The sequence below is a fragment of the Salmo salar genome, chromosome ssa11, assembly GCF_905237065.1.
Source record: "Salmo salar chromosome ssa11, Ssal_v3.1, whole genome shotgun sequence".
In the NCBI taxonomy this organism is placed as follows: Eukaryota; Metazoa; Chordata; class Actinopteri; order Salmoniformes; family Salmonidae; genus Salmo; species Salmo salar.
This window is the reverse complement of record NC_059452.1, coordinates 64,700,863-64,715,566: the sequence shown is the minus strand read 5'-3', so window position 1 is coordinate 64,715,566 and position 14,704 is coordinate 64,700,863. Positions and strand designations below refer to the sequence as shown.

Below are 14,704 nucleotides of genomic sequence, written 5' to 3'. Positions count from 1 at the left end.
GGATGGTGTATCAATACACTCAGTCACTACAAAGATACAGGCGTTCTTCCTAACTCAGTTGCCGGTGAGGAAGGAAACGGCTCAGGGATTTCACCATGAGGCCAATGGTGACTTTAAAACAGAGAACTCTAGATGGATCAACAACATTGTAGTTACTCCACAATACTAACCTAATTGAGAGTGAAAAGAAGGAAGCCTGTACAAAACATGCATCCTGTTTGCAACATTAAAAACAATGTCCTGAAGACAAAGTGTTATGTTTTGGGCAAATACAACACATTACTGAATACCACTCTCCATATTCTCAAATATAGTGGTGGCTACATCCATATTATGGGTTTGCTTGTAATCGTTAAGGACTGGGGAGTTTTTCAGGATAAGAAATAAATGGAATGGAGCTAAGCACAAACAAAACCCTAGAGGAATACTTATCTAATCAAGATAAACTCAGCAAAAAAAGAAACGTCCTCTCACTGTCAACTGTTTATTTTCAGCAAACTTAACATGTGTAAATATTTATATGAACATAGCAAGATTCAACAACTGAGACATAAACTGAACAAGTTCCACAGACATGTGACTAACAGAAATGTAATAATTTGTCCCTGAACAAAGGGGTTGTCAAAATCAAAAGTAACAGTCAGTATCTGGTGTGGCCACCAGTTGCATTAAGTACTGCAGTGCATCTCCTCATGGACTGCACCAGATTTGCCAGTTCTTGCTGTGAGATGTTATCCCACTCTTCCATCAAGGCACCTGCAAGTTTCCGGACATTTCTGGGGGGCAATGGCCCTAGCCCTCCCCCCTCCGATCCAACAGCTCCCAGACGTGCTCAATGGGATTGAGATCTGGGCTCTTCGCTGGCCATGGCAGAACACTGACATTCCTGTCTTGCAGGAAGTCACACACAGAACGAGCAGAATGGCTGGTGGCATTGTCATGCTGGAGGGTCATGTCAGGATGAGCCTGCAGGAAGGGTACCACATGAGGGAGGAGGATGTGTTCCCTGTAACGCACAGTGTGGAGATTGCCTGCAATGACCACAAGTTCAGTCCGATGATGCTGTGACACAATGCCCTAGACCATGACGGTCCCTCCACCTCCAAATCAATCCCCCTCGAGTACAGGCCTTCGGGGTAACGCTCATTCCTTCGATGATAAATGCAAATCCGACCATCACCCCTGGTGAGACACAACCGCGACTCGTCAGTGAAGAGCACTTTTTGCCAGTCCTATCTGGTGCAGCGACGGTGGGTTTGTACCTTTACGCGATGTTGTTGCCAGTGATGTCTGGTGAGGACCTGCCTTACAACAGGCCTACAAGCCCTCAGTCCAGCCTCTCTCAGCCTATTGCAGACAGTCTGAGCACTGATGGAGGGATTGTGCGTTCTTGGTGTAACTCGGGCAGTTGTTCTTGCCATCCTGTACCTGTCTCGCAGGTGTGATGTTCAGATGTACCGATCCTGTGCAGGTGTTACACATGGTCTGCCACTGCGAGGACGATCAGCTGTCCGTCCTGTCTCCCTGTAGCGCTGTCTTAGGCGTCTCACAGTACGGACATTGCAATTTATTGCCCTGGCCACATCTGCTGTCCTCATGCCTCCTTGCAGCATGCCTAAGGGACATTCAAAGCAGATGAGCAGGGACCCTGGGCATCTTTCTTTTGGTGGTTTTCAGAGTCAGTAGAAAGGCCTCTTTAGTGTCCTAAGTTTTCATAACTGTGACCTTAATTGCCTACCATCTTTAAGCTGTTAGTGTCTTAATGACGGTGTCCACTGGTGCATGTTCCTTAATTGTTTATGGTTCATTGAACAAGCATGGGAAACAGTGTTTAAACCCTTTACAATGAAGTTCTGTGAAGTTATTTGGATTTTTACGAATTATCTTTTGAAAGACAGGGTCCTGAAAGGGACGTTTCTATTTGTTTCATTTTTCATAAATGTTAGAATTTCTTTTCCACTTTGACAGAATATTTTATGTAGATCGTTGACCAAAAATGACAAATCAATTTTAATCCTACTTTGTAACAGAACAAAATGTGGAATTAGTCAAGGGGTATGAATACTTTCTGAAGGTACTAAGTGATTGATAGTTGGCATTCAGCATTCATAAAAGTATGCCTTATTCTTTTTGAAGAACTACTAAAATAGTGATTTTGTCAGACAGCATAGGCAGCTGCTCTATAGTGATGAGATGAAGACTTGGAAATAAATAATGCAGTGCTTTCAGAAAGTATTCACACCCCTTGACTTTTTTCACATTTTGTTGTAGGCCTACATTTAGGTATAATATAGCCTATGCAGTAGTGCACAGAGATAGACGCATGTATGCTCGCTCTCACGCACAACAGTGTCATTTTGTGGTGCTGGGAACCCAAATAATGCGTAGTACCTTTTTTAAAATATTTTAAATAATTCTCAAAAACCGAAATTGAGAAACATTATACTTTTTTTATAACCGAACTGACCTCAAAAAGCGCTAAAACCCAATGCCCTATTTAAGACACTTTGTTGGTGTTTCCTCTATTTTGGACGTTACCTGTATATTGCATGATGCATCCTTGAGTTGTCTAGCCTACTAGCGTTAAACAAAATTCAAAAGATGCATTTTCTCATATGACCAAATTCATGGTTTTTGCCTATCCGTTTCAGACACATCCATGTGCTTTCACAGGATTAAAGATGTAGGAGGAGTATACAACGAGAAGTTTATATTTGAAAATTCAAATGGCTGTAATTTACCTCTTACTGCTATAACTGACTGGTGGTATGATCCACTAAGGTGGTAAGCCTGGAGATGACGAGGTACAAGAACTGTGAGTTTGAATCCCACTTGGGGCAAAGCTTTTCTTTGTGGAAAAAATGCCCCACTGCTGGTCCTCGAGTCAAATAATGCATATGTGACGAAGAAGATGATTATTAAAAATGCATATAAAACGTTGTAGGCCTACATTTAGGTATAATGTAGCCTATGCAGTAGTGCACAGAGACGGACACATGCACGCTCGCACAACACACTGTCACTTTGTGGTGCTGGGAATAACAGTCTGGTAACACTTTAATGAAGCCAGTTCCTTATGTAAGAACAAAACCATATATTCACCGTAACGTCAACCAAATCAGCAGTTCAGACGTGTGTGCAGGAGTATTTTTTAATAAGGTGTTATGTTTCCCCTGAGGTCGGGATTTATTTGTTTGAGAATAAATATACAATGGCTTTTAGCAGGTGCCAAATGTGAAAGTGAATGGACTCTGCACACTTCAATTCATTCTCCCTTATGATTAGTGTGTTTGCTCACCTGTTGATGTATTTCGGCCAGGTGGACCAATCAGGGTTGTTCCTCCCCCCGCGGGACTATGATGGCAACACAGCCAATGAAAAAGTGAGTAAAGTTTGGGTGGCTAGAGGGATGGGTGGTGCCAGTAAGGGTGGTCTTTGCCTATCCATGGCTGTCAAAATTAGGTACTGTAACAAGTTAGATTGCAAACGTGATCAATCATATCGCGTGACACAATGCACACAAACGCTGTCAGGGTGGAATAGTCCATTATTATGAACCAGTCCGTGGGTGGTTAATGACACTTGTTTCTACTTGTATGAGGAAAAACTTGGATTATATCCCCTCCCATGCGTTGAAGGCATATCTGGATTACATGGTGGAGCTGGGCCTGCTGTTGGGAGGGGATAAGAACTCCACACAGAGCCAGATGCAGCAGATCCTGGACTTTGAGACAACGCTCGCCAACATCACCATGTCGCAGGGCAAATGCTGCGACAAGGAGAAGATCTACCACAAGATCACCATCGCCGAGCTGCAGGTGTGTGTGCATCTGTCAGGTGGGGGTTACAGAGAGAGCGAGAGGGAGAGAACATGTGAGCTTCCATGTGTGTGGGAGAGCGAGAAGGAGGTACATAAAGTGAGGTGGATTTGAGTGGACACGTCATCAGATCAGGCTGGAAAACCTTTACTCTTTAATCAATTTTAGTCTGTTCTCACTTTTCCTATTGTCTCCATTTGTCAAAACATGCATGGGTTTTTCACACATCCCATCCCCCACCAAATCACCACCACCATCTGAAACCTGTGGCCTTTTTACACCTTTGTCTGTTTTATTCCTCCTCTGAGGACTATTCTCCTCTGCTTCTCCTGCGGTCCTCTTCTTTGTTTATGAACACTGTCCTGGTCGCCAAGGTGCCTCTTACCAAGAGCTGTTGCTAGACCTTTCTATCTCCATGGCTGTGGCAGAACTGCACATTGTCATGAAGTTGCCCTGCTGGGGAGGTTTATGACCCTCATAAATATCTTTCCCCTATTTTCTCTCACAACTCTACAAATTTGACTCTTGGAAAGCCCTTCGTTAACATTGAGAGAGTCTGGTAACATCAAAAGGTTGGGAACGGAACCATATTTCGGTAATCCAACCAGTTGAAAAAATGTGTTGGTACTTAAAGAATATGATGTCAGATCAGTTGTCGTCTGAGACATTATTACTGATGATAGGATGACAAACTGTATCTTGGAAAGTCTACACATTCTTAGTTATCAGATTCACATGGAATTGTTGTGCAATTTAAATGATTAAATATGAAACTATTTGTGAAACGTTTAAATGTGATTTTAGCTTCTCTAAATGAGGGAATTGTTTTCATAAAGTAAACTCTGCTCACTCAGTGGCCCCGCCAAAGTGAACAGACATTGGTTGTGAACTATGAAACACGCCCTTCTCTCCACGACAGCAGCCCATTGACGAAAGTCAACCTGGTGTTCCCGATGACGTGAGGACTGCTGTCCATACGTTTAAAAGAGCTAATATCAACTACAGAACTAAGCCAACCTCAGCGTGTGCTCTGGTTGCGAATGGTTGAATGACTACAACCTAATTAACATTGTGTGGCTTTTAGCATACTCTATACCATCTCAGAATGTTCTGAAAATCGGTGGTTAGAAACGGATACGATTAGCACTCCTGCAACAATACTTTGTTGAAATATACACTGAACAAAAGTATAAACACAACATGCAACAATTTCAAAGATTTTACTGAGTTACAGTTCATATAAGGAAATCAGTCAATTGAAATTAATTCATTTGGTCCTAGTCTATGCATTTCACATACACCTTAAGAAAAAGGTAGGGGTGTGGATCAGAACACTAGTCAGTATCTGGTGTGACCACCATTTTCCTCATGCAGCGCGACACATCTCGAGCATTCCAAACATGCTCACTGAGGGACATGTCTGAGTATTCAGGCCATGGAAGAACTTGGACATTTTCGGCTTCCAGGAATTGTGTACAGATCCTTGCAACATGGAGCTGTGCATTATCATGCTGAAACATGAGGTGATGGTGGTGGATGAATGGCATGATAATGGGCCTCAGGATCTTGTCACTGTATCTCTGTGCATTCAAATTGCCATCTATAAAATGCAATTGTTTTTGTTGTCCAAAGCTTATGCCAGCCCATACCATAACCCCACCACCACCATGGGGCACTCTGTTCACTACGTTGACATCCGCAAACCGCTCGCCCACACAATGCCATCTGCCCGGTACAGTTGAAACCGGGATTCATCTGTGAAGAGCACACTTCATCCACTGTGCCAGTGGCCATAGAAGGTGCGCATTCACCCACTGAAGTCTGTTATGACGCCGAACTACAATCGGGTCAAGACGACGAGCACGCAGATGAGCTTCCCTGAGACTGTTTCTGACAGTTTTTGCAGAAATTCTTCAGCTGTGCAAACCCACAGTGTCATCAGCTGTCCGGTTGGCTGGTCTCTAACGATCCCGCAGGTAATTTAAGCCGGATGTAGAGGTCCTGGGCTGGTGTGGTTACACGTGGTCTGCGGTTGTGAGGCCATTTGGACATGCTAGAAAATTCTCTAAAATTACATTGGACTCGGCTTATGGTAGAGAAATGCACATTACATTCTCTGGCAACAGCTTTGGTGGACCTACGAATACATCCATACTCCTCTATAAATCCTTAAAATTTAACATAAAACAGAAATGCGTAGTTTTTTAAAAAACATTTAAAATACATCTATCTGAGTATCGATTTCATTACCTTCTTATTCTTACAGAGCATAGTATTCAATTGCGCAAACTGGTTATTTAAATCTACCTTTACAAATATTGAATGGGGTGTTTTTTTCCTTAAGTAGTTATGTAGATGTGATATTTAGCAATAATTATAATCAAATTCATCACATACTTTTCGTTAATGGAGAATCTTGGACTATCAAAAACAAAAAGAACATCACAAGCTTGCAATTAATATCAACCTTAAACATTGTCATATACAGTGCCGATTTTAGAATGTAATTCTTGGTTGGACATAAAAATGAATAAATGTGGGATGCATGCCAGCAAAGCCACTACACAACACTAAACAATACATTAAATGCACTATAACGGTGACAAATGGTTCCCACAAACTGTTAGGGCCTACATAAAGCTGTCCCGACAGCAGAGTCCCAACACCTTACCGCTGCTACACCTGGCAATCAGCGGAGCCTTGATTCAGACTCATTTACTACCTTTAAAAAAACATGGCTGATTTGCTTAAACAAATGTGTTTTTTACTGACAATTGAGATGTGCAAACTACGGCATAAGGGGACAGCAAGCGGATAAGAGGCAATCCGTAATTTCGATTAAGACATTAATGAGCGAGCTAGGACGCACGTAGTCAATATAACTATTTGTTCAGCACTTTTGAAATGTACAGCGACAGAATTCAGAACATGGGCCGTTCTTACAGGATTCTCCCTGTACACTAAGTCAGAACGGTAGGATGAATAGAGGGGTCATATAAACAGACAATGAAAGCTCTTACAATATTTGATGATTACGTTTCTCAAAAACGTGTTATAGGCTACATGTGCACCACCAAGTCAGAACAGTTGGTGAAATTAAGAGGTGACAAATTTTGTCATGAAACTGTCATCAAAGTCTGCCATTCTCTGGATTTATAGTGCTTTCAAGACAACTGGGAACTCGAGTTCCGGATTTACAATTTCGAGTTGGATGAAAGTTCAAACGTATTTTCCCAGTTGTACCTCATTTTTCCCCGTGTTCTCAGTAGTTTTGAACTCACTAAAGTCAGTTTTCGCAGTTGCGAGTTAAGTTATGAGCGTGGCACAGATCATGCTTCATTGACAGCATGGCCAATGTTGAATGTTTATAATTTTAAACTAGGAAAAGAGACCCTTCGACTTGGGACCACACAGCCACTCCACTGAATAGCAGTCTGATTACTTTGCAATGCTTGCAGTTAGCCACTGATTCCTTCCAAACCACTCATTGTTGCATTTGCGATTTCCAACTTGTGTAATGTTTATGTCCAATTGCCGATGAGCATTGATGTTTTATGTGTAATTTCTCATTATTTCTCTTCATATGACAAGGATTAAAAAGGATTTGCCAGTAGATTGTTGACTTGATTCTTGATGATGACTGCTAGCTAAGATTTTGAAAGTATTCTTCCAATCAAAGCTACTGTAGATATAACGTGATTTGACGTAATTTTATCTGTGGCCAATGACTTTGAGCCTTCTTGGATGGGCACTTCTAATGTAACTCTATGGCAGCACCCAAGGGGCTTGAATTTTCTAGCTCTACCTTTAGACTTGGTGGTGACGTACTGTGCCCATGAGTGACAGAACACTGAGCCAATCACGGCTCAACACTCTGGATTTTCTGCTGGCTTGCCCCACCACCACAGAAAGCACTGAGCTAGGGGATTTTGGAGCTGGCTTATTCAAGGAAACAAAAAAGAGACCGTGTTTGTATGCGGCTTTATTACTTAAATTTTTTTACATTGTTAGCAAACTGATATTAGACACGTATTAATGCCAAAGTAACATGCAAAACAGGCAAGCCCCCCCCATATTTTGAAAAAAAAAATGCAAAAAATGTGGGGGAGCCCCACCTTCCCTGAATGACAGGTCGCCACTGGTCATATAATTATAAATACCGTTTTTGCATCTTGTATACCAATTTGCTGTATAAATAGCCTCTAAAATAATATGTTAACAGGCCATAAATGTATGGATTGACTGCATTGTTCGACTGGAATATTGGTCTATTGGTAGTTAATTTGATAAATTAATGGAATAATTTCTCTAAAACTGGCTGGCTGGCTAGCTAACAAACATACAGTGCAGATAATCTTCAAACTCATAGTTTAAAACAATCTTATCACAGCACTGGCAAACCATGTTTAACCAACTGCCTTACCAAAATGTCTGACCTTAAGGTTAATATCCATTCTAGTATTCTAATTCTGTGTCTGCCATCTGTTGTGCGGCAGATGGCAGATGAATTGGATCGATGACACAATTTTGTGTGTGAAATCATGAAGCTATGTGGGACACAGACTCGACGTGAGGCCACTTTTGGATTCTGAACATGTCTGAAAATGTGGTTTTGTGGTGAACTTTCCTTTTCACAAAGGTGACCTCTGACCTTTAACCTCTCTCGCCATCAGCTGCTGGCTCCGGCAGTGGACTGGCTGGACTACCTGTCCTTGGTCCTGTCCCCTCTGGATCTGAATGACACAGAGCCTGTGGTGCTCTATGCTAAGGAGTTCCTGCAGCAGGTGTCTGACCTGATCAACAAGACTGATCGCAGGTAAGAACCTGGACGGAAGCCAACCTGGTCTTCCTTATCCCCCTACAGCCAAAGGTGCCGTAACAGGTCACGTGGTTAAGAAGCACTACAGGGCCTTCCATAGCTGCAGGAAATGGGGATGCTGGAGGTGCTGCAGCACCCCCTGAATAGTAAAAATTATTTTGCCAAAAACGTAAAAAAATATATATTTCAAAAATTATTTAACTCTTGTCTGAACAGACATATAAATAAAATAATTCAAAATACTACACCAGCGAGCATACTTTAGCCGCAGACGATCAATAGCTGTGGAAGGCCACAATTTGGGCAGCATGCAGGCCAAACAGCTTGTTGCTTTGTGGCCATAGACATATAATCCATAGAAAGATTTTGGAACCTCTAACCCTGGCAATTTGACCGGTGAACTCATGGGTACACTACCAATGGCTGCCGGTCCTGACTTGAATGGGAACTGCCATCTATTGGTTGTATTTATAAGGTTGGTCGCGGCTGTCAGTTTGTCTTTGACAAATTTCAAAATACAATCAAAATGCTAAAATGTTTTTGGGGAATGCAAATGCCTACTGCTGAAAAGAGATGACTAATCTGTCTGTAGAAGCTAAAATAATAATAATTGAGTTTTCAGCCTTTCAGAACAAACAGCACTTTTTTTTTAAAGTAGCTTATCTTCAGATAGGCTATTGTCACAAGCGCATCGGCCATCACTGGTGAGTATGCTAGGTTTCATAATTGGGTGAGTCAGTGCCACTGGCGAGTTTATTTAGTAGCCTACTGTAGCCTATACAGGGCATTTGGAAGGTATTCAGACCTGTTGACTTTTTTTTGTTACGTTACAGGCGTATTCTAAAAGGGCTGAAAAAAATATTCTCATCAAATCTACACACAATGCACCTTAATGACAATACATAACTATTCAGACCCTTTCCTCTAAGACTCGAAATTGAGCTCAGGTGCGTCCTTCCATTGATCATCCTTGAAATGTTTCTACAACTTGATTGGAGTCCTGTGGTAAATTCAATTGATTGGACATGATTTGGAAAGGCACACACCTGTCTATATAAGGTCCCACAGTTGACAGTGCATGTCAAAGCAAAAACCAAGCCATGAGATCGAAGGGATTGTTTGTAGAGCTCTGAGACAGAATTGTGTCGAGGCACAGATCTGGGGAAGGCTACCAAAACATTTCTGCAGCATTGAAGGTCCCCAAGAACACAGTGGCCTCCATCATTCTTAAATGGAAGAAGTTTGGAACCACCAAGACTGTTCCTAGAGCTGACCCCCTGGCCAACCTGAGCAATCGGGGGACAAGGGCCTTGGTCAAGGAGGTGACCAATAACCTGATGATCACTCTGACAGAGCTCCAGTGTTCATCTAAATTGGAGTTGCTTACCAAGGAGGCATTGGATGTTGGCCGAGTTAGTTTTGACTTAAATCTATTTGAAAATCTCTGCCAAGACTTAAATGGCTTTCTAGCAATTATCAACAACCAACTTGACTGAGCTTGAAAAATGTTAATAAGAATAATGGGCAAATATTGTACAATCCATGTGTGGAAAGCTCTTAGAGACTAACCCAAAAAGACTCACAGCTGTAATTGCTGCCAAAGGTGTTTCTAACATGTACTTTCTCAGGGGGGGTGAATCTAACAAGGTATTGTTTTATTTTTAATACATTTTTATTAAATGTTAGATCTTTTCTTCCACTTCAACAGAGTATTTTGTGTAAATTGTTGACCAAAAATGACAAATCCACATTTTTAAGGGTGTGATACTTTTCTGAAGGCACAGTACAACCAATATACAACCTGACCATAATGTCATGGAAAAACATAATAACGTCGCTGCAACCAGTTTTGCACTGTGGGAAAACAGTAATTGGATTACCCTGATCAACAGAATGTTAACTGTCCATTGTTTGTTTGCTTATTCTTGTCACCCACTTGCCCTCCTGTTTCCTCTTCCTCCTCATCTCTCTCTCATTCTCTCTCCCTTCTCTTGTCTCTCAGCCTCCTCAACAACTACATGATCTGGAACCTGGTGCAGAAGGGAGTATCCAGTCTGGACCAGCGCTTTGAGAATGCCCAGGACAAGCTGCTAGAGAGCCTGTATGGAACCAAGAAGGTGTGTTTTTAGGCTGAATCCTAAATGGCACCCTAATCCCTATGTAGTGCACTACCTTTGACTAGGGCCCTTAGAGCCTGGTTAAAAGTAGTGCACTAGGGAATAGGGTGTCATTTGGGATGCAACCATATTCTTATGTCATTGATTAACCCTGATTTGTGAAATACCTGGTTAGGTCTGGTTTCCCGGACACATATTAAACCTAGTCCTGGACTAAAGAGCCATTTCAATGGAGATCCTCTGTTGAGCATGCTTTTTTGTACTGGACAAGGCTTGATCTGTGTCTGGGAAACCAGCACTTGCAATTTGTATGTGAGACTGTTTGGGCTCCTAGCAAGCAACGTGTGCTACTTCAACAAACTTGCAGTACACACACTTTTCACAACCAAAATGATAGAGTAAACAGCTGGTGTGAGACTTGTCTTTCTCTGCGTGTGTTCGCTCAGTCCCGCACACCTCGATGGCAGACCTGCATTGGAAACACAGATGACACGCTCGGCTTCGCCCTGGGAGCGCTCTTTGTTAAAGCGACGTTTGATAAACACAGCAAAAAGATTGTGAGTTTGATAGGCGCAGAACTGCATTTGTCTATTCAAGCCTGTGGTGTTTTTTTAAACCACATGAACGATGTATGACTGCCCCCTAGTGGTTTCCATGTGTAGTGAAATGTCATGGGGTCTCTCTGTAAACACAGCCATCATAAAATAACCCTATTTGCTAGCACTTTATTATAATAAGCTATTTTAAATTATTATCAATGTTTATGAATGCCTATAAATGCTTTGTATGATATAAATGCTTATGAATTGTAACATTAATGCTGATTTATGCTAATTTCTTATAAATGTTTACAATTAATGAAATACTAATTTAGTAATAGTTCCCTGTCCTGTAGAGGGGAGGGAGATATATAGAGTGATAAAGAAGAGAACAATTGTACTATTAAATGGAGAGATTGTTATTGGGTAGAGAAAAGAGGGGCCAGTAGAAGAGGGAGACATGGAAGCGGAGAGGCACAGTGTGAGGACTGGCAAGGGGGTTATAGACTGTCACGCACAATTGTTCATCTTTTTAGTGGTTACATATTTCTATCAAAATGTCCTTATGTTTGAGGGATATCAGAGTCTAATTGTAGAAGGATCTATTCCATCTTTCTTCCTTCTTACATTTAATGTGTGTCTCTCACCCCACTATCAGGTAGAGGGGATGATCAATGAGATCCGTACTGCATTCAAAGATGCTCTGGATCACATCAAGTGGATGGACAAACAGACGCGGATGGCAGCCAAAGACAAGGTCAGAGATGTCTCCTACTGGATAGGCTATGTATGGTTGCCACAGGGTATCGTGTGTGTCTGCGTTCCTGCGTGTGTGTAAGAGGACAGGGAGGGAGTATTATAGGGTAACAGGTTATAATACAGTAGTTTGAATAGATAGCCCTCTTTGTTTAGATCTCCAGATAATGGAACTAGGAGGTTTTCCGGCCCCATTCCTCCATCTTGCCCTCTCTCTTATCCACTTTGTCCCCCTGATCTTTAGGCGGACACCATCTACAGCATGATTGGATTCCCTGACTTTATCCTGGACCCCAAAGAACTGGATGATGTTTATGACTGGGTGAGTGGGTGCCTTTTTGTTCAATTGTCATGATTGACAAGTTGAAGGTCAAATTACAAGGGCCCTGTAGATCAGTGAGTGATTATTTCTCTCTCGCTGTCTGTCTTTGTTTGTATATCCATCTCTGTCCACAGTATGACGTCTCAGAAGACAACTTTTTCCAGAACACGCTCAACTTCTACAACTTCTCCGCCAGGGTGATGGCCGATCATCTCCGCAAGCCACCCAACAGTGACCAGTGAGTCTTCATCAGCTACACACATCATCATCACCACCATCACTATACCTCAGTGCATATTTGTACTGTAAATTAACTTGATTCTTGATCTTAACCAGGATTGGGTAGGTTACTTTCTAAATGTAATCCGTTAGTTACCTGTGAAATTGTAATCCGTTAGTTACCTGTGAAATTGTAATCAGTATTGTTACTTTCAGTTACTTTTGGATTACTTTCCCCTTAAGCTTCATTAGAAGAAGACAAATAGGATCCATCAAACGCATTTGGTGTGTCATCATAATGGTCTCTGACTTGTGGTCAGACCTGCTAAGGTGGAATGAATTTAAACTTGCACCTTTTTTCAATACTGAGTTGAATGTCAGTAGCTAGGTTTCCATCCAATTAGACAGATTTTCATGTGAATATTCTAAAAACCACATAAAAACAATATGCACATTTTCCCACCAGAGATGTTTCCATCAAATTGACTTGTTGCAGGTGAAAGGCTGTGCGAGATGACGTAGGGCACATGAAGTAACTTTTGCAGTTAAATTCCCATATACCATACACACTCGCATTTTTAACTCTACTGAAGGGTTTTCTAACAAACATTTTTGCGTTATATAGCGAGTGTGCACACTCTGGGATTGGCACGTGCAATGTAGCCAATAGCTCTTATTATTATTATTATTATTATGGAAAAAAGGCAGGCAAGCATAGATTATCATGTCACCAGAATAAGACCATCAATATTTATTGGAAAGGAGCATCAAGCTCATCTTGAACGTTCACCACCCTGTGAAGTTCATTATTTAAAGGTGCACTATGCAGGAATCGCTCCACCATTTCCTGGTTGCTAAAACTCTAATAGTTTGCCTAATTTCAGTTTGTGACAAGATAAGCTAGTATAGTGTAGAGAATCATTGTACCATTTAACCACGTTGAAATATATTTTCTATAACCAATTATATTGTTGTTTCAGCTGTTTTGAAGCTGTTGTACAAAACATCAAGTAAAAGACACACAAAAACCAAATGTAAGAATGTGAAGCATAGAAATAGCCCCCCAAGAACAGATATACCGCATTTTAGACTTGCTTTCAAGTAGAATGATAGATCTATGACTCCCATTTCTATGGGAATTTGGTCAAATCGCCCAAAAAGGTACATATTGCTACTTTAATCTGTAACCTAATAACTCCATACTTTACTGATGAGTTGTAGTGGGAGGAGTTTACTTCGATATGATGGTTATTCTATCAATATTTGCGCATAAAAGCTTTTCCATTGAAATTTGAGTAATTCATTTTACCAACACATAAAGATCCCACCTTGTCTAGTGTATTTTTTTTCCCCCATCAGGCCTGTCATTTTTTTATCCGACGTACTTTACTACCATAAAAAACTACATCTTCCTAGAGAGAACTGAAAGGTGTCCTAATGTATTTTTTTCTCTCCCTAACATCCTTTCTAAATGCAAAAGTAATAAAAAAAAGTAATCATCCAGTTTATCGAAAGTATTTGTAATCTGATTACATTTAAAAAAATATATTGTTTGATATTCTCATGGAGCAAATCTAAATAGCACTCTATTCCCTATTTTTTTTTTAAAACACATACTATACCACTCCATACATTCCATTCCAGAAATGACTATGAGCTGTCCTCTCGAGCCTCAACTGGTTTGCTCTCTTACACTAGTCTCCGCCACCTCCCCCTAGATGGAGTATGACCCCTCCCACAGTCAACGCCTACTACATGCCCAACAAGAATGGAATTGTCTTCCCAGCTGGAATCCTTCAGGCACCCTTTTACGCCCAGCATCACCCCAAGTGAGTGTGTGCATGTGAGTGTGTGCGTGTGTGCTTGCATTTCTGACCCCATGTGAATTCTCTGCAGAGCACTGAACTTCGGGGGGATCGGAGTGGTGATGGGACACGAACTCACTCATGCCTTTGGCGTCCAGGGTTAGTGTCCACCTTTAACTCCACAGAACTCATAAACACACCCACAGACCAACACACACCGGCATGTATACATATCCTGTACATGATCACTAGGTGTGCTTTTAAAAAATATACATATTTGTATTCCTTAATCAGGCAGGGAATACGACA

General features: G+C 41.4%; 1 pseudogene; it reads left to right on the top strand.

The window, feature by feature from the left end:
- The window catches only part of LOC106562910 (endothelin-converting enzyme 2-like), a 65,145-nt pseudogene that overhangs the window by 45,928 nt on the left and 4,513 nt on the right, over positions 1 to 14,704 (top strand).